This window comes from Notamacropus eugenii, chromosome 3, assembly GCF_028372415.1.
Source record: "Notamacropus eugenii isolate mMacEug1 chromosome 3, mMacEug1.pri_v2, whole genome shotgun sequence".
Classification (NCBI taxonomy): Eukaryota; Metazoa; Chordata; class Mammalia; order Diprotodontia; family Macropodidae; genus Notamacropus; species Notamacropus eugenii.
The window spans coordinates 224,258,712-224,277,534 of NC_092874.1; positions in this window are offsets into that span (position 1 = coordinate 224,258,712).

Sequence of the window (18,823 nt, forward strand, 5' to 3'; positions counted from 1 at the left end):
TCTATTTATGCCTCTCACTGATCTACACAACTGATATGGACGTGCATATAACCTACACGGACAGAATGCACAACCTACACTTAATATTTATACAGTATTTAAGTGGGTACATATGGGACCCAGATTTGACTCATACTCGGCCAACCAAAGACAGAGGGACTCATAGGAAAGGAGGCAGAGGTCTGCTTCTGGGAAAAGTCACCCTGCATTCCTTTACCACATAGGTGAGAACACAACAGTTGAGAACAGACTCTTTCCTACTGGCTGTGGGATCAGAATGGGTTGTGTCTTTAAAACTGCCAAACTGGGACAGTATCTGTCTCTTTCTAGTTTCATCCCAGCGAAAAGGACCCACTGCCCCACAGCACAGGCACTGTGAACTAAGATAGAGGATTACTTCCCCTCCCCACCCTTTTTAGGCCATTTGAACATGAGAATTGGGCTTGAAGTTTTGGTCAGTTTCATTTGTCCTTTTCAGTTCTAAAGGGGTGTGGGAAGACCCATGGTGACCTTGAAGCCCAGGATTCCAGGCCAGATGTTACCAGCAGAAAAGTCCTGAGGAGCCACAGTGCCAGGACTTAAGGGGGTAGGGGGTTACCCTTTGGACTTTGAACTTGATGGAACCAGGAATTGAATTAAATTGTGAATTTAATCCTCATCCCTGCTGCAGAGACTGAGGTAGTGAAAGAGGGGGATTGTGCTCTCCAGGTGCTGGGAGTGGTGGTGGTGGGGAGATGTTTGTGTATTTGTTCTAGCTGTTCCTGTGAAGTAAATGTGCCTTTGTAAAAACTAATCTAAGTGTTAAGTAGTTAAATGGAATTAGGGTGCTCAGGGACCTTTCAAAATTTGGAAACACAATTAAGGGGGCCTTGAGTCAATGGCAGAAATTCTTCCACCTTCTGGAGGAAGAGTGAAATGTAACATACCTAGCCTTCAGGCGGGGGTGAGGGGTGGGGGTGGGGGTGGGGTGGTCAGGGAAGTCTCTGTAACACACCCACCCACACACAAACACATTCGACTAAAGGAAGGAATAAAATGCACACTCATTTTGGTATGAAAACCTATCTTACAATACAGGAAAGTAGGGGAGAAGAGGATAAGTAGGGTGAGGGGGATGATGGAAGGGAGTGTGTGTGTGTGTGTGTGTGTGTGTGTGTGTGTGTGTAGGGGGGGAAGGTGAGAATGGGAGAGAGAAAAGGAAAAGAGGGGGAAGAAGGGTGAGAAGGAAGGAGAGAGGGAGGAAGGAAAAGAGAGGAGAGAGAAGACAGAGACAGAGAAACAGAGACAGAGAGACAGACAGAAAGAGGACACCGAGAGATATTCAGGGTTCATATATATTCTAATTCTCATAATAACCCTTCGAAGGAGGTGTTATGTTTATCTCAATTTTACCTATGAGGAAACATATCCAGAGAAATTCAGCGATTTGCGCAGTTTCTGAGGTGAGTTATCAGGCAGAAGAGAGATACAGACTAGGTATGATTTAAAGAGGGAGAAATCACTTCCAGCTAGGGTTGGGGGGAGAGAAGGAGAATCAAGGAAGACTTCATGGAGGAGATAACACATGAGTTGGGCCTTGAAGGAAGGAGAGAATTTTGTAGGCACAAATAAGGGGGATGTTATCTATTTTAGGAATGGAGGACTGTAAGAAAAGATAGGATAGCAGAATCATTGAATATAACACGGAAAGGATTGTAAAGATCCTTTAGTTCGGGGGTTCTTAGCATTTTTTTGTGGGTCCTGGACTCCTTTAACAATCTAGGAAAATTGACAAATCCCTTCTCAGAATAATGTTTTTAAAATACATAAAATAAAATAAAAGATGCTATCTGCGTACAGAGAAAGAACTGATAAATAAAGTATGTATGGAATGATTTTACATACATACACATATTTCTGTTAAATGGTAGCCATTGGGAGAGGAAGAAAAGAAAAAAATAAATTTACGTGACAAATTATTATATATTTAAAAGAAATGCAAGTTGTACACACTAGATTTGCAGTTTCATGTGCAATCTTTTTATTTTTCTACTATTATAGAAATACTTGTTTTATTTCATAAATTAAAAATAAAACAAATAAAAATCTTAAAAATAAAACATAGGATTATAAAGGAAACTCTATTGTACTGAAATAAAGATATGATTTTTTTTCCATCCAGTTTTAGGGACCTCCTGAAATCTATCCATGGGTCCCAGGTTAAGAACCCCTGATCTAGTCCAACTCACACATTTTTAAAGATGAAGACACTGATACAATAGCTCATGTTTCTATCATTTTTTCTTATTTTTACAAAGTGTCTTCCCCACAACAGCTCCAGAAGCAGACAGAGTAAGCAGTATTATCTTGACTTTGTAGAAGAAGAAACTGATATCCAGAGAAGCTCACCAGCAACTCAAATCCAGTAAAGGGTATAATCCAGTTTGGAGAGAGTACTGCAGAGCATCTCAGAAACTGTTCAGTGGAGGAAGAAGCTACTGAAAGACCCAGTACAGATTTGCCTGTTTTTAAATTTAAATTTATTTATTCAAGTTTTCAACATTCACTTCCACAAAATTTTGGGTTCCAAATTTTCTCCCCATTTGTCCCCTCCCCCCTCCCCAAAATGCTGAGCATTCTAATTACCCCTATCACCAATCTGTCCTCCCTTCTAACATCCCTCCATTCCCTTCTTCCCATCTTCTCTTTTGTCCTGTAAGGCAAGATAACTTTCTATACCCCATTACCTATATTTCTTATTTCCTAGTTGCAAGAACAACACTCAACAGTTGTTCCTAAAACTTTGAGTTCCAACTTCTCTTCATCCCTCCCTCCCCACCCATTCCCTTTGGGAAGGCAAGCAATTCAATATAGGCCATATCTGTGTAGTTTTGCAAATGACTTCCATAATAGTCGTGTTGTGTAAGACTAACTATACGTCCCTCCTGCCCCCTGTTTTTCTGTTCTCTCTTTTGATCCTATCCCTCCCCAAGAGTGTTGATTTCTAATTGCTCCCTCCTCCCACTGCCCTCCCTTCCATTATCCCCCCCACCCTGCTTATCCCCTTCTCTCCCACTTTCCTGTATTGTAACATAGGTTTTCATACCAAAACGAATATGTATTTTATTCCTTCCTTTAGTCGAATGTGATGAGAGTAAGCTTCATGTTTTTCTTTCACCTCCCCCTTTTTCCCTCCACTGAAAAGTCTTTTACTTGCCTCTTTTATGAGAGATAATTTGCCCCATTCCATTTCTCCCTTTCTCCTCCCAATATATTTCTCTCTCACCCCTTAATTTCATTATTTTAAGATATGATCCCATCCTATTCAATTCACCCTGTGCTTTCTGTGTGTGTATGTATGTGTGCGTGTGTGTGTGTGTGTGTGTAATTCTACCAACTACCCAGATACTGAAAAAAGTTTCAAGAGTTAGAAATATTGTCTTTCCATGTAGGAATGTAAACAGTTCAACTGTAGTAAGTCCCTTATGACTTCTCTTTGCTGTTTATCTTTTCATACTTCTCTTCATTCTTGTGTTTGAAAGTCAAATTTTTCTTTTCAGCTCTGGTCTTTTCATCAAGAATGCTTGCAAGTCCTCTATTTCATTGAAAGACCATTTTTTCCCCTGAAGTATTATAGTCAGTTTTGCTGGGTAGGTGATTCTTGGTTTTAGTCCTAGTTCCTTTGACTTCTGGAATATCATATTCCACGCCCTTCGATCCCTTAATGTAGAAGCTGCAAGATCTTGCGTTATCCTGATTGTATTTCCACAATACTTGAATTGTTTCTTTCTAGCTGCTTGCAATATTTTCTCCTTGCCCAGGGAACTCTGGAATTTGGCCATAATGTTCCTAGGAGTTTCTCTCTTTTTTTTTTTTTTAACTTTTAACATTTATTTTCACAACATTTTGGGTTACAAATTTTCTCCCCTTTTATCCCCTCCCCCCCCCAGACCCAAGCATTCTAATTGCCCCTGTGACCAATCTGCTCTCTCTTCTATCATCCCTCTCTGCCCTTGTCTCCGTCTTCTCTTTTGTCCTGTAGGGCCAGATAGCTTTCTTTACCCCTTAACCTGTATTTCTTATTTCCTAGTGGTAAGAACATTACAGTTAATCCTAACACTCTGAGTTCCAACTTCTTTAGCTCCCTCCCTCTCAACCCCTTCCCTTTGGGAAGCACGCAATTCAATACAGGCCAAATCTGTGTAGTTTTGCAAATGATTTCCATAATAGTTGTGTTGTATAGGACTAACTATATTTCCCTCCATCCTATCCTGTCCCCCATTACTTCTATTCTCTTATGATCCTTTCCCTCCCCGTGAGTGTCGACCTCAGATTGCATTCTCCTCCCCATGCCCTCCCCTCTATCATCCCCCCCCACCCTGCTTGTGCCCTTGTCCCCCACTCTCTTGTATTGTGAGATAGGTTTTCCTATCAAAATGAGTGTGCATTTTATTCTTTCCTTTAGTGGAATGTGATGAGAGTAGACCTCATGTTTTTCTCTCGCCTCCCCTCTTTATCCCTCCACTAATGAGTCTTTTGCTTGCCTCTTTTATGAGAGATAATTTGCCCCATTCAATTTCTCCCTTTCTCCTCCCAATATTTCTCTCTCACTGCTTGATTTCATTTTTTTTTTTTAAGATATGATCCCATCCTCTTCAATTCACTCTGTGCACTCTGTCTCTATGTATGTGTGCGTGTGTGCATGTGTGTGTGTGTACTCCCACCCAGTACCCAGATACTGAAATGTTTCAAGAGTTACAAATATTGTCTTTCCATGTAGGAATGTAAACAGTTCAACTTTAGTAAGTCCCTTATGACTTCTCTTTGCTGTTCACCTTTTCATGCTTCTCTTCATTCTTGTGTTTGAAAGTCAAATTTTCTTTTCAGCTCTGGTCTTTTCATCAAGAAAATTTGAAAATCCTCTATTTCATTGAAAGACCATTTTTTCTCCTGAAGTATTATACTCAGTTTTGCTGGGTAGGTGATTCTTGGTTTTAGTCCTAGTTCCTTTGACTTCTGGAATATCCTATTCCATGCCCTTCGATCCCTTAATGTAGAGGCTGCTAGATCTTGTGTTATCCTGATTGTATTTCCACAATACTTGAATTGTTTCTTTCTAGCTGCTTGCAATATTTTCTCCTTCACCTGGGAATTCTGGAATTTGGCCACAATGTTCCTAGGAGTTTCTCTTTTTGGATCTCTTTCATGCGGTGTTCTGTGGATTCCTTAAATATTTATTTTGCCCTCTGGTTCTAGAATCTCAGGGCAGTTTTCGTTGATAATTTCATGGAAGATGATGTCTAGGCTCTTCTTTTGATCATGGTTTTCAGGTAGTCCCAAAATTTTTACATTGTCTCTCCTGAATCTATTTTCCAGGTCAGTTGTTTTTCCAATGAGATATTTCACATTATCTTCCATTTTTCCAATCTTCTCGCTATGTTCTGTGATATCTTGCTTTCTCACAAAGTCCTTAGCGTCCATCTGTGCCATTCTAGCTTTGAAAGAACTATTTTCTTCAGTGAGCTTTTGAATCTCCTTTTCCATTTGGCTAATTCTGCTTTTGAAAGCATTCTTCTCCTCATTGGCTTTTTGAACCTCTTTTGCCAATTGAGTTAGGCTAGGTGTTAATTTCTTCAACATTTTTTTGGTTCTCCTTTAGCAGGGAGCTGATCTGCTTTTCATGCTTTTCTTTCATCTCTCTCATTTCTCTTCCCAGCTTTTCCTCCACCTCTCTAACTTGATTTTCAAAATTCTTTTTGAGCTCTTCCATGGCCTGAGCCCATTGGGTGGGCTGGGACACAGAAGCCTTGATTTCTGTGTCTTTGCCTGATGGTAAGCATTGTTCTTCCTCATCAGAAAGGAAGGGAGGAAATGTCTGTTCTCCAAGAAAGTAGCCTTCAATAGTCTTATTTCTTTTCCCTTTTCTGGGCATTTTCCCCAGCCAGTGACTTGACCTCTGAATATTCTCTTCACACCTACCTCGCCTCCTGGTCCTCCCAGCCAGCGTTTGGGGACTGAGATTCAAATGCTGCTTCCTGCCTTAGGGCTTTTGGTGGGGGCAGGGCTGCTATTCAGTGTGAGAATTAAGTTCAGGTGGTCAGGTCGGGGCAGGGCCGCCTCTCAGGCTCAGTTCCCTCAGGGGGTTTATGCACAGACCTTCCACAATGGATCCAGGCTCCCGCCCACTTGGGGAGCCCCTGTCTGCAGCCGCCTCTCAGCTTCTACCTCCCGGGGGGGCCCGAATCATGGGGGCACCCCACTCCCCTCTCGACCCGCCAAAGAGACTCTCTCACTGACCCCCGTCACCTGTGGGCGGAGGGCCTTGTGCAGCCGCTGGAGATCCCGTCCCTGAAGCCTGCTTGGGTCTGTTTCTCTTGGTGCTGTGGCCGCAGCAGGTCTGGGCTGGGCTGGGCTCCGCGTCTGCAGCGCAATGGACCTTTTGCGAGAGGTTTGCAGGTCCCTCTGTGGGTGGAGGGACCCGCGTGGCCGCTGGAGATCCCTTCCCCGAAGCCCGCTCAGATCTTTTCCTCTCAGTGCCGCAGCTGCTGCAGGGCTGCCCCCTGCTCCCAGTCCCAGCGCCCAGTCCGCAGTGTGAAGGACCCCCCACGAGAGGTCTGCAGGTCTCTCTGGAACAGAAATCTCCCTCGCTCCAATATTCCGTGGCCTCTCGGTGCAGAATTCACCATGAGTTACTCCCCTGTAGCCAATCTGTGGGTTGTGGGTTCGGAGCTATGTGTATGTGCGTCTTTCTACTCCGCCATCTTGGCTCCGCCCCTCAGGAGTTTCTCTTTTTGAATCTCTTTCAGGAGGTGATTGGTGGATTCTTTCAGTATTTATTTTGCCCCCTGGTTCTAGAATATCAGGGCAGTTTTCCTTGATAATTTCATGAAAGATGATATCCAGGCTCTTTTTTGATCATGGCTTTCAGGTAGTCCCATCATTTTTAAATTGTCTCTCCTGGATGTTTTTCCAATGAGATATTTCACATTATCTTCCATTTTTTCATTCTTTTGGTTTTGTTTTGTGATTTGTTGGTTTCTCATAAAGTCATTAGCCTCCATCTGTTCCATTCTAATTTTGAAAGAACTATTTTCTTCAGTGAGCTTTTGAACCTCCTTTTCCATTTGGTTAATTCTGCTGTTTAAAGCATTCTTCTCCTCATTGGCTTTTTGGACCTCTTTTGCCAATTGAGTTAGCCTATTTTTCAAGGTGTAATTTTCTTCAGCATTTTTTTGGGTCTCCTTTAGCAAGTTGTTGACCTGCTTTTCATGCTTTTCTTGCATCTCTCTCATTTCTCTTTCCAGTTTTTCCTCCACCTCTCTTACTTGATTTTCAAAATCCTTTTTGAGTTCTTCCATGGCCTGAGACCATTGAATATTTATTTTGGATGTTTGGGATACATAAGCCTTGACTTTTATGTCTTTCCCTGATGGTAAGCATTGTTCTTCCTCGTCAGAAAGGATGGGAGAAGATATCTGTTCACCAAGAAAGTAACCTTCTATAGTCTTATTTTTTTCCCCTTTTCTGGGCATTTTCCCAGCCAGTTACTTGACTTTTGGGTTCTTTGTCAAAAGTAGAGTATACTCTGGGAATCTGTAAGATCTTAGTTCCTCCAAGGTGGCACAATCAAGCGTGTGCTGGTATGGGCGCAGAGAGGAATTTTTGTGCCCAGAATCTTAGCAGAGTTTCCTCTCCACAGCCACCTGGCCTCCAGTTCTGCCAAGTCAGCACTGGGGGCTGATTTTCAGATAAGCTGGATGGGCAGGGTGGCCATTCAGTGTGAGACTAAGACAGCTCCCCCAGGGCCTCCACGCAGGGCTGAGGCAAGAATCAGCTCCTCAGTGCCCCCAGGGTTTTTACGCTCCAACAATGGATGCGGCTGCTGTGCCTGCGTATGTGGCCTCTGCAGCTGCTGCCTGAAGCTGGAGCTATGGGAAGGCCCTTCTCCCTTCCCAGCCAGCTAAAAAAGCCCTGTCACTGACCTTTGGCGCCTGTGGGTTGAGGGATTTGAGAACTCGCTACTGTTGCTTCTGAGACTGGAGATTCCACCCTCAAGGGCTATTTGTGAGCCATGTGCCACAGCCAAGGCTGGGCTGGGCTCCACTCCACATCCTGTGCAACAGACATTTCCAGTGGGCCTTTCAGGTCACCCTGGGCTGGAAATCTCCTCCACTCTGTTGTTCTCCACTTCTGCTGCTCCAGAATTTGTTGAGAGTCCCTCTCTACAGGTATTTTATGTGCTGTGTGGGGAGACCCTGGGTATGTGTGTCTTTCTTCTCTGCCATCTTGGCTCCACCCCCTCCAGATTTGCCTTTGATAAAAGGAGGTCAGAAGTATGGAGTACATTTCAAATAGTGATGTGGGAGATGAATGAATCAAAGAATGGAAAAACATTTTAAGCATTTACTATGTGTAAAACATTGTGTTAAGTACTGGGAATACTAGTAGAAAAGTAAGAAAATTCCTCCTCATCAGGGGCTCCCATTCTAATAGGAAAGACAGCAAATAGAATGAATGGAAGGAGCATCTTAACTCGCAGAATAGCAGAGAGAACTAGGTTTGGAGTTAGGGTTTGGTTTTGCTGTGTAACATTGGGGCACATGGGGTGTTTAAGGAGCACCAGCACCTCTGGTGTGAGGGCTGCTCCTCATCCACCTTTGGTGTCCACCTTTCACCCACCTTTCACCTGTGGCTCCAAGAAAACGTATATGTACAGTGGCCACACCCCAGTAAACTATCTTGGTGAACAGGCTAAACCAGGTTGAGTGTAACAGACAGGACTCAAACCCCGTTGGTGAGTTAGGGGGTTGTCTACCAAAGCATGTGAGGACTTTCCCCTGGTGGAATGGGCGAATGAGAACAATTTGTTCCAACAGCGAAGAAGTTGGCTGAAGCAAGGTCTGCAGAATGCTCAGAGTTTAGTCAGACTTTGAAGACAAGGTCATCCACAACATCCTGAGCCATCACTAGTTCTGACTTTTGTTTTGTCACTGGACTTCGATGACTTTGGAAGAGACAGTGAGGCTGACAACTTTGTGCAACTCTGCCTCACTTCAACTCACAAGGAAGTCAAAACATTGACACAAGATGTCCTTTGAAAATGAGGATCAAACAATAATAACATTGGGTAAGTCCATTTATGTTTTCGGCATTAATTTCCTCATCTGGGGCAGCTGGGTGTCATTTTAGTGGCTAGGACAGTGGATCTGTAATTAGGAAGACTCATCTTCATGAATTCAAATCCAGTCTCAGACACTTACTAGCTGTGTGACCCTGGACAAGTCACTGAATAACTTTCTGCCTCAGTTTCCTCATCTGTAAAATGAGCTGGAGAAGGAAATGGCAAACCACTTCTGTATCTTTGCCAAGAAGGCAAAGAAGAGTTGGATTGGACCAAACAACAACAATTCTTCCTCTACCAAATAGAGATTGGTTGCTAATTGGTTTCTAAGGTGCCTTGCATCTCTAAACCCTATATCTACTACTGTATCCACTCTGGGACCATTAACCCTCTTTTGGTCCTACTTCTGGTCAGCATGTGCTACAAGAGATGTGGGAGAACTCCTGGCTTTTTGATACCCTCTCCTCCCCTCCTCCCCATACCCAGAGCTCCATCATTGTTACCTCTCCAAATGGAAAGGGACAGATAAAAGTTAACCTCTCACCCCCAGCAGATCCTGGTTCTGGGTGGGGGGTGGAGTATGTCTGCCATTTATTAGTGAGTGGAGAGTCCCCAGGCTGGGATGCCTCAAACATCAACACATCAGAGCTGGAGAAGCCAGATGTCCTAATTCATCAACAATCCTGGTTTACTTGGTGTTTGGTTCCCATTAGAAATTGCCCTAGATCTGGGCCTTGGTCTTCTTGAAGACAGGACTAGATTCCTAAGCTGATCCCTACCCTGCCCCCACCTCCCACAACTCTCTCCAAACCACCTTGATATTTCCAGAAGATGAAGTCTGAAATTTCTTTAGGGAAAAGGGATAAGACCTTTCCTTCCCTAATGAGAGAAAAGACTCAAAACCCCATCCTGGGAGAGTTATGGTAATGGTGTAGATTATATTTGTGTGTTAAAATCTGTTATCAGAGTAGGTTTGATTAGGGCAGACCTGCACAACTTGGTGGTAGATGAGGCCAAAATTTTAAAAGGCTAAACTTCTTCCAGCTGCAGATAGGGTAGAGACAGATGGTTGATTACCGTGGATCATGTGACAAACAAGAGAGAGTGGCAAACAAGTGGCAACCAGACATTTTACCCTCAGGTTTGGGCTGCCAGTGACTTACATGTTGTACCGGCCTGAGTTAGAGAGGAAAGGAGTTTCTGAGAAAGATGGGGTGAAAAATGGAGGCGGGGACACAGAAGATGTTCTTTCTCTAATGGAAGAAATCATGATATAGATGTCTTTACTGGGAAAAGTATTATATTAAGAGTCTAGTCCTGGCTCAAAGGAATTTTGATCCTGATTAAATTGTCTCTTGCCAATCTATAACTCAGTTTCATATGGTCTCCCAGGGTCATATGGTAGCCAAGAAAACTAACTAAATCTTGGGCTGCATGAAGAGGTATGTGGTTCCTAGAAAGGGCATTGAAATGGAGTCAGAGGAGCTGGATTCAAATCACAGCTGTCCAACTTAGATACTTCCTTGTAACTTTAGGGAAGTCACTTAACCTTATAAGCCTTAGTTTATATATTTAGCTTTATAAACTTTATATATAAGCCTCATCTACATAAGGAGAGGGTTGGACCAGATATCCTCTGTAATCCCTTCCATTTTCCCCACTTAATAGTATTTCATTTTTTTCCAGTTACATGCAAAGAGAGTTTTCAATATTTTGAGTTCCAAGTGTTTTTCTCTCTCCCTTCAATCTCTCCTCCCCAAGATGGCATGCTATCTGATATAGGTTATACATGTACAATCATATTAGACATATTTCCACATTAGTCATGTTGTGAAAGAAGAATCAGAACAAGAGGGAAAACTCACGGGAAAGAAAAAAAGAGAGAAAATAGTATGCTTCAATCTGCATTAAGACTCCATGGTTCTTTCTCTGAACGTGGACAGCATTTTCCATCATGAATCCTTTGGAATTGTCTTGGATTATTGTATTGCTGAGAAGAGTTAAGTCTATCAAAGCTGATCATCACACAATGCGGCTGTCACTATATACAAGTTCTCCCGGTTCTGCTCACTTCACTCAGCGTCCGTTCAAGTAGATCTTTCCAGATTTTTCTGAAATCTGCTGCTCATGATTTTTTATAGCACAATATGCTTCCATTACATTCATATACCACAACTTGTTCAGTCACCCCCAACTGATGGACATTCCTTCCATTTCCAGTTCTTTGCCATCTGTGATCCCTTCCTGCAGCAAATCTAGGTGCCTGTAATTTCTGATGAGGTAGGTGATAGAAGTATTATCTTCTTTATTTTACAGAGAAGGAAACTGAGACCCAGAAAGAAAGTAAGAAGGGTGAGATTGCAGAATGTCAGTCGCAGAAGGAAACAGAGGAGAAAAACAAAGGAGAGGGAGCAGTAGGGCTTATTGCAACCCCCATCTGCCTTGTAATAAAAACAAACCTTTTAATGGAAGCCAGTGAAGGGGCCCTAAAAGAGGGAGGCTGAATTACTACCAGGTGTGAGGTCCAAGGCAAGAGGAATCCCAAATTTTGACAGAGACATTTCAGTTCACAGAGGTTCCTTAAAGATTCTCTTAGGGGAAGGGGCATGAGATTTAGTCTAGGTATTGAAAGAGCTAGGGGTGATTTCTAGTCTAGGGGTGATTTCAAAGCCTCCTGCCCTTGGTCAGCAATTAGGAGAGTGGAATGAGAAAGGTAATCAGTTTAATCACCAGATCTAATTCTTTTATATGCATTGTCTCATGATAACCCTGTGAAATGGTTACAGGGCAGTAAGGTGGCACAGTGGGTAGAATGCCAGCCCTGGAGTCAGGAAGATCTGAGTTCAAATCCATCCTTAGAAACTTACAAGCTGTGTGGCCCTGGGAAAGTCACTTACCTCTGTTTGCCTCAGTTTCCTCATTTGTAAAATGAGCTGGAGAAAGGAATGGCAAATCATTCCAGTATCTCTGCCAAGAAAACCTCAAATAGGGTCACAGAAGAGTCAGAGAGATCTAAAACAACTCAATGAATACATCTCTACATGTTTATAAGTTTTATTATTATTCATTTTAACAATCAGGAAGTTGAGACTCAGAGATTAAGTGACTTGTCTCAGATGTGAGATTCAAACCCAATTGTCTCTGATTCTAAGCTGAGTTTTCCTTGCTCTTTCCACTGTGCATACAGAGATGTGGTGTATGGTAGGCAGCAGCCAGCCAGCAGTTCCTGTCCCAGTCCTTCCCCAGTCCCTAAGAAAACCTCTTCACTCAGGCTGGACAGAGAGATGAGCCCTAGAAGCTCATCTGGTCCCTTCCCCCTATTTTCTCTTCTCTCTCCTCTACTTCTCCTGGAGAAGTCAGAGCTGCTCCTGTCAATAAACTAGGTGACCCAGTAGAAAGAGCATTGGTCCTGGAATCAAGATCTGAATTCAAATCCATCCATGGATATCTACTAGCTGTGTGTCCCTGGAAAAGTCACTTAACCACTGTCTGCCTCAGTTTCCCCTTCTGTAAAATGGGAATACCAATAGCGCCTACCTCTCAAGGTTGCTTTGAGGATCAAATGACTTGTAAATTTCTTAGCACAGTGCTTGGCAACATAGTAGGTGTTAATATACATTTCCTTTTTCTCTCCCTATACCTTCTCATTGCTATTAATACTGGCAATGTGGAGTTTTGTCAAGAGCGTTGGACTCAGGTTTGGGAGAGAACTGGCTTTGGATCTTGGCTTTACCACTTAATAGCTATGTCAAGGTTGGCAAGGTTACCAAGCCTCAGTTTCATGGCCCAAGAAATGGGAACAAAAGCTTATGTTTTCTTGCTCTGCAGGGCTGTTGTGAAGAAAGTGCTTGTGAAGTTCTTTTGGAAATGTTATTACTTTGACACACAGGTTGTCCCTAATAGCTCAGACCTACTAATGATCGTGAGTTCTTTATGATACGAAGTACTTTCAAAGGCATTCCCTCAAAGCAACTCTGTACAGTAGGTAAGCCAGGTTATTTTGTCTCCATTTAACAAGTAGGCAAACTGAGTCCCAGAGACGTTAAGTGACCTGCCCAAGGTCATACAGTTGTATGTGATAGAATGAGATCCAAAACGTGACCCTCCTCAATCTAAAGGCATGCTCTGTTACACCACACCGGCCATCATGCACCAAGTAGGCTGTGCCACACCCCCTTCCTCTCCCTGTGTGTGGTGTAGTGGACAGAGCTCCAAACCTGGAGTCAGGAGGAACTGAGTGACTTCAGATGCTCACCGCCTATATTGCTCTGTGTAAGTCACTTAATTTCTCTCTGCCTCAATATCCTCATCTGCAAAATGGGGATAATAAGAGCAAATTCCTCCCAGGGCTGTTGTGAGGATGAAATGAGATATTTGGAAAGCATTTTGCAGATTTTAAACCAATTACAAACGCTATTATTATTATCTTTACAAGCATACATATGACCTTTGGATCTCAGTTCCGTTACACAGAGGGCACTGGATGGTCAGGATGCATGCTCCCCTCGCTCCCACCCATGATAGGCCATTTCACCTCCCCTCCCCCAATTCAGAAGCCCAGGAATGGGGTAACGAAGGTGAACTGACCCTGACATCCCTCCCCACTCCTCTTCCATAACTCCAGCATCCTCTTGGTCCCATCCCTCTCTGGGCAAAGTGGACAATGTGCTCTTATGTGACTGAGAGGAGAGATGCCAGAGCAGAGCTCCCCTCCCCCAGCTCCCTGTCCCCCGAAATTTATAGGTTTCTTTTTGTCCTGCACAAAGACCTGAGTTTCTGGAGGCTGGAGGGGGAGAGGCACATTAAAAAGTCAGATGCTGAGTAACAGCCCACCACACCCACAGCTGCCATAAATCTGCCAGAAGCCTGAGCTCCTGCTCCTCCCCTTACCCTGGGTGGGAAGGAGAGTCTGTTCCCTGTACTCTTTGCCAGCCTCCCCCCTTAGACCCAGGACCATCTCCCGAGCCTTGACTTTCCTACCCTGAACCTTAAGCCAACTTTAGAGGCTTTCGAGTGGGAGGGGATGGAAGGGCCTGACCTGACCCACAACTGCTCCAGAAGACTGAGAAACTCTGAGCACTCCAGGATATACGTTTGTCATGCCCTAAAAGTCAGGCTGTTCTTCCTGAGGTCTATGTTCCATCTGTCCTGTTGCAATTTCAATCTTTCCCTAATTGTTTGGAATAGAATCACAAAATGTCAGCATGGAAAGGAACCTTAGAAACCTCTGAACCTAACAAATGAGGAAACTGGAAACCAGAAAGAAGTGACTTATCCAAGATCACACAATAAATAGCAGAGCTGGGACTTGAGCCCAGTTTTTCTGACTCTGGATCCAAGATTTTTCCCATTATAACATGACTTCTTCCATCAGCTTTTCCTGGGGGTTCTGGATCTCCCTAGAAGCAAGTCCTAGACACACCAAAACCCCTGCCTTGCCCCATCCCATGTTAAGGAAATTGTAAATGGCATAAAGTTAACATATCATTGGATTATGGATTTAGAGCTAGAAGGGAACTTAGAGATACCTAGTCTAATCCCCGTTTTTTTTACGTGAGAAAACTGGATTTTAGAAAGGTTAACTCATTTGCCCAAGGTCACACAAGATGTAGGGATCAGACATGGCATTTGAACCTAGAATCTTCTTTCCAGGGTCAATATCCATTCCATTGTACCATAAGAAACCTTAGACATCATATAGTACCATGATTCTTAAATTTTTTGGCCTCAGGTTCCCTTTACACACTTAAAAATTGTTGAAGTCCCCACAGAGTTGTTTTTTTTCAAATGTGGATTATATCCCAAGGCATGCTGGAGTCAGCTCATACCGGCTTGCAAGAGTCAGACATTAAATTTCCAGGGGGACTATTTATTCATTGGAAATCAGGAAATGCTACAGCTCAGGACTTGATTTATTGTTTTGTTGCTTATCTAGACATAAGTAAGTAAAGGAGAAAATGCTAATAACGAAAATTAAATTTTAAAATGAATCACATGTATATTTTTCAGAGTTGTTAAATATTTGCCAGTTTATTCCATTTATATTTATCAATATTAGATATATCAGAAATTAAAATGTTTCAACATTATTATGAAAATAGATTTGAAAAGGACACACACACACACACACACACACACACGTTCCTAGGCAACATTTGTTTGTGAGGCATTTGGCATTAAGGGACTTGCCCAAAGTCACACAGCTAAGTAAGCGCCTTGAACTCAGGTCCTCCTGACTCCAGGACCTGAGCTGTATCTACTGTGCCATCTAGCTACCCTTAGGCAAAATTTTGAAAAACTACACTGGTCTAGTCCAATTGCCTTATTTTATCTATAAGACAACTAACTCAGCATGGATAGATGGTCACATAGATAGCTGATATTGGAACCCAGGTCTTATGCTCAGTCTAGATGTCTTTCTACTGTTCCACACTGAGAATGGCCTTGAAATGAGGCAATTAGGTTGTATAGCACTTGACCTGGAGAAAGGAGAACCTGAATTCAAATCCTGCCTCAAATACTTACTAGTTTTGTGACCACATGAAAGTTACCTAACCTGTCTTGGAATCAGTTTCCTTACCTTCAAAATGGGGATAACAGTAACATCTTCTCCATGGGTGTTTTGAGGATCAAAGGAGATAACATTTGTAAAGAGCTTAGCAAATTGTAAAGTGCTACATATTAGCTATTATTATTAAAACTAGAAAAGGTGTAACCATTAGGTATCATTGAGAAGAAAAATTTGACCTTCTCTTTGATCTCTAACTCTACCTGACTTTTGCTGGGACATAAGATTTTCCTAAAGCTCCTAAATTTCAGTAATCTGAATCTAGTTACCATAGTAGCTCAGTTTGCTTTAGTCTAGGTCCCAATTAAGTAATTGTCTCTCTTTGAGAGTTTAGGGGTTTATAAATTAATGTTACAAATGAAAATCATCACTATAAAATCTTCTTAGACATATAGCTCTGAAGACTCAATTGGAGGGAAACCCCTACTATTCTGGATAGAGATTTATATCTCTGACCTTATTAAGTTCTCTGCATTTCCAGCAAGCCACTGATGTTCTCCATTTGTACTTTCCCATTATAGAATAAATATAGACATGAAGCTTAAAACATGAGTGAATGATTTTTATATGAAACAAAATGAGAAAACATCAACAGGTTAAAGAAATTGTGTGTGTGTGTGTGTGTGTATGTAATCATGAAGAAGTGACTATTGACAAACAGGCAAGGGACAGGAAATTTGGGAAGACTAAAACCTCATGGAGACTTTCCTCAGTTATTAAAGAGGTACCTGCAACTAGAAGCTTCGACCTGAGTTTTTGCTCCACTGAGTGGAGGCTGCTGAAGCCAGCAAGCTATGGTTAGTCCCTAGTCCTAGAGTTTACATCTCAAGATACCTCCTGGAACTCCATCACTGCCTCAGGACTACTGCTTCCACTCTCATCTGTCATCTTCTCTCTCCCTTCCGTTCTGTCTCCTTTCCCTTTTCCATAAGCTGATTGACTGACTCAAAATTCCTGGGAGTTACTGAAGTCTGTCTCCTGGCTCAAAGCTCAATCTTTTTCTGGGCTGAGGATGACACACTGTCCCTCCAGACCTCAACTCCCAGGATTCCCACTTAGAATTAGAATCCTTTTCCCTCCCACAGAAAAATCAGTCTAAATATTTCAGTCTAAGTATACTCAAATATCTGACTAATTATAGTTAATCGGTTACTTAAGTCCAGGTTAAGTGCCGAGTTAGTAAAAGAGCACCTGGTAGCTTTAATTAAAGTTACTTTGAACTTAATTAAGTTCAGCTCTTCAGCCTCCTCAAAAAGTGTTCCAGGTTATTGAAAGAATTTAAAGACATAATCAAGAAACCCCTGTCTGAGCACTTAGAGAAGCTGTGGATAATAGAAAATGAGCCAAAAGATTTGAGATAGGTAAATATTAATCTGATTTTCCAAAGGTTGATTCCAGGGATATCTAGTTAGAGGGGGCTAGACTTGAAGTCAGGCCTCAGAAACTTATCACCTCTATTACTTGGGCCAAGCTACTTAACCTGTTTGCCTCAGTTTTCTTATCTGTAAAACAGGGTTGATAGTAGTACCTGTCTCCTAGGATTGTTGGGAAGATAAAATGAGATTATAATCATAAAATGCTGTGCAAATTTTGAAGTGTTATATGAATGATACATTTTATTTTTTGAGAGATAGAAAATGTTTTAGGAAAACCTGGACTTACATGAATTGGTAAGTGAAGTAAACAGAACCAGTAGAATGTTGTACACAGTAACAACAACATCGTGCGATGATCTGAGAAATACAATGATCTAAGACAATTACAAAAGACCTGTGCTGGAAAATGCTGTCCACACCCACAGAAAGAACTGTGTAGTCTGAATGCAGGTTGAGGTGTACATCTGACATTAATCCCTAACAATATTCTCAAAGGGTTTAATTAAGTGTGTGGAAAAGTTTGCTAATGATTTGAGTTGTCCAAAAGTTTAACAGTGAGTTCTTCATCACAGAAAATATCCAAGAAGAGGCTGAATAACTATTTGTCAGGAACGTCATAGATAGTATTCCTATACTAGGTTGGACTAGAGCTTAAATGGATGTTTATGTGAATCTAGACAGGTCTTGCTTTTGTTACAATCTGACAGGAGAGACAAGTCAAGCAGACAGACTGACAGCTCTAGGTATAATAATTGTCTAAGTGTGCTCACTGAGTGTAGTGCTCCTCCTGGAAGGTAATGGGGATCCGAATTCTGAGCATGTGAGTGTAGATGCTTTCATTGGTAATTATTCCATTGATCCCTGGTTTTGGGACAGTGACGAATTCCCCCCTTAACATTGTGGGGGGGCGGGTTTCAGCAGGGAAGTTTTTGATCTTGAAGATAAAGGAGAATGAGGTAATACAGGAGAAACTGGGGATCAGGCCTCTGCCTGATCCTTATGCTAAAAATTTCCAGTTCAGGGTTGAGGAAAGAGAGGAAAGAAAAGAAAGGAAAGGAAACAAAAGGGGAAAGGAAGAAGGAAAGGGAAAGGAAAAATGAAAGAGAAAGGAAAGGGGAAAGGAAGAGAGAAAGAGAAGGAAAAAAGGGAGAGGAAGGGAGGGAAGAAAGAGAGTGAAAGAAAATAAGAGAGAGATAAAGGGGGAGAATGTGGGAGGAAGAGAAGAAGGAAAGGAAAAAAGAAAGAAAGAAAAACTGCATTACAATCAAATATCTATAGTGCCTCTGGAAATTCTGATTATTTGAATGCATGAATACTTGTGGAGAGATTAGAAAGGAGACACAACTAAATTGCAGAGTGGATAGAGCACTGAACCTAGAGTCCTAGAGTCAAGATCTAAAGTTGAAATTCAGCCTCAGACACTTAAGTCTGTGGCTTAATCTCTGCTTGCCTCAGTTTCCTCATCTGTAATATGGGGATAATAACACCTACCTCCTATGAGTTCTACAAGAAAAAAAATTCAGTCTACCTGTAAAGTACTTCACAAACTTTAAGACCCTCTATACATGGGAGCCACTATTACTATTGCTGTTAATAATAATAACAACCCAGAAAGGAAAGAAATCTAAACTGTTGAGGTTATTGTAAACATGATGTGGATTTTGCCAGAGCAAACTGGCTGGAGGTTCGTATTTGAGAAAGATGAGAGCTTTATTAATTTGTTTTTAAAATTTTGAATTCCCCAGAAAGGGGGCAAACACCTCTGGGGAAGGTATTCCT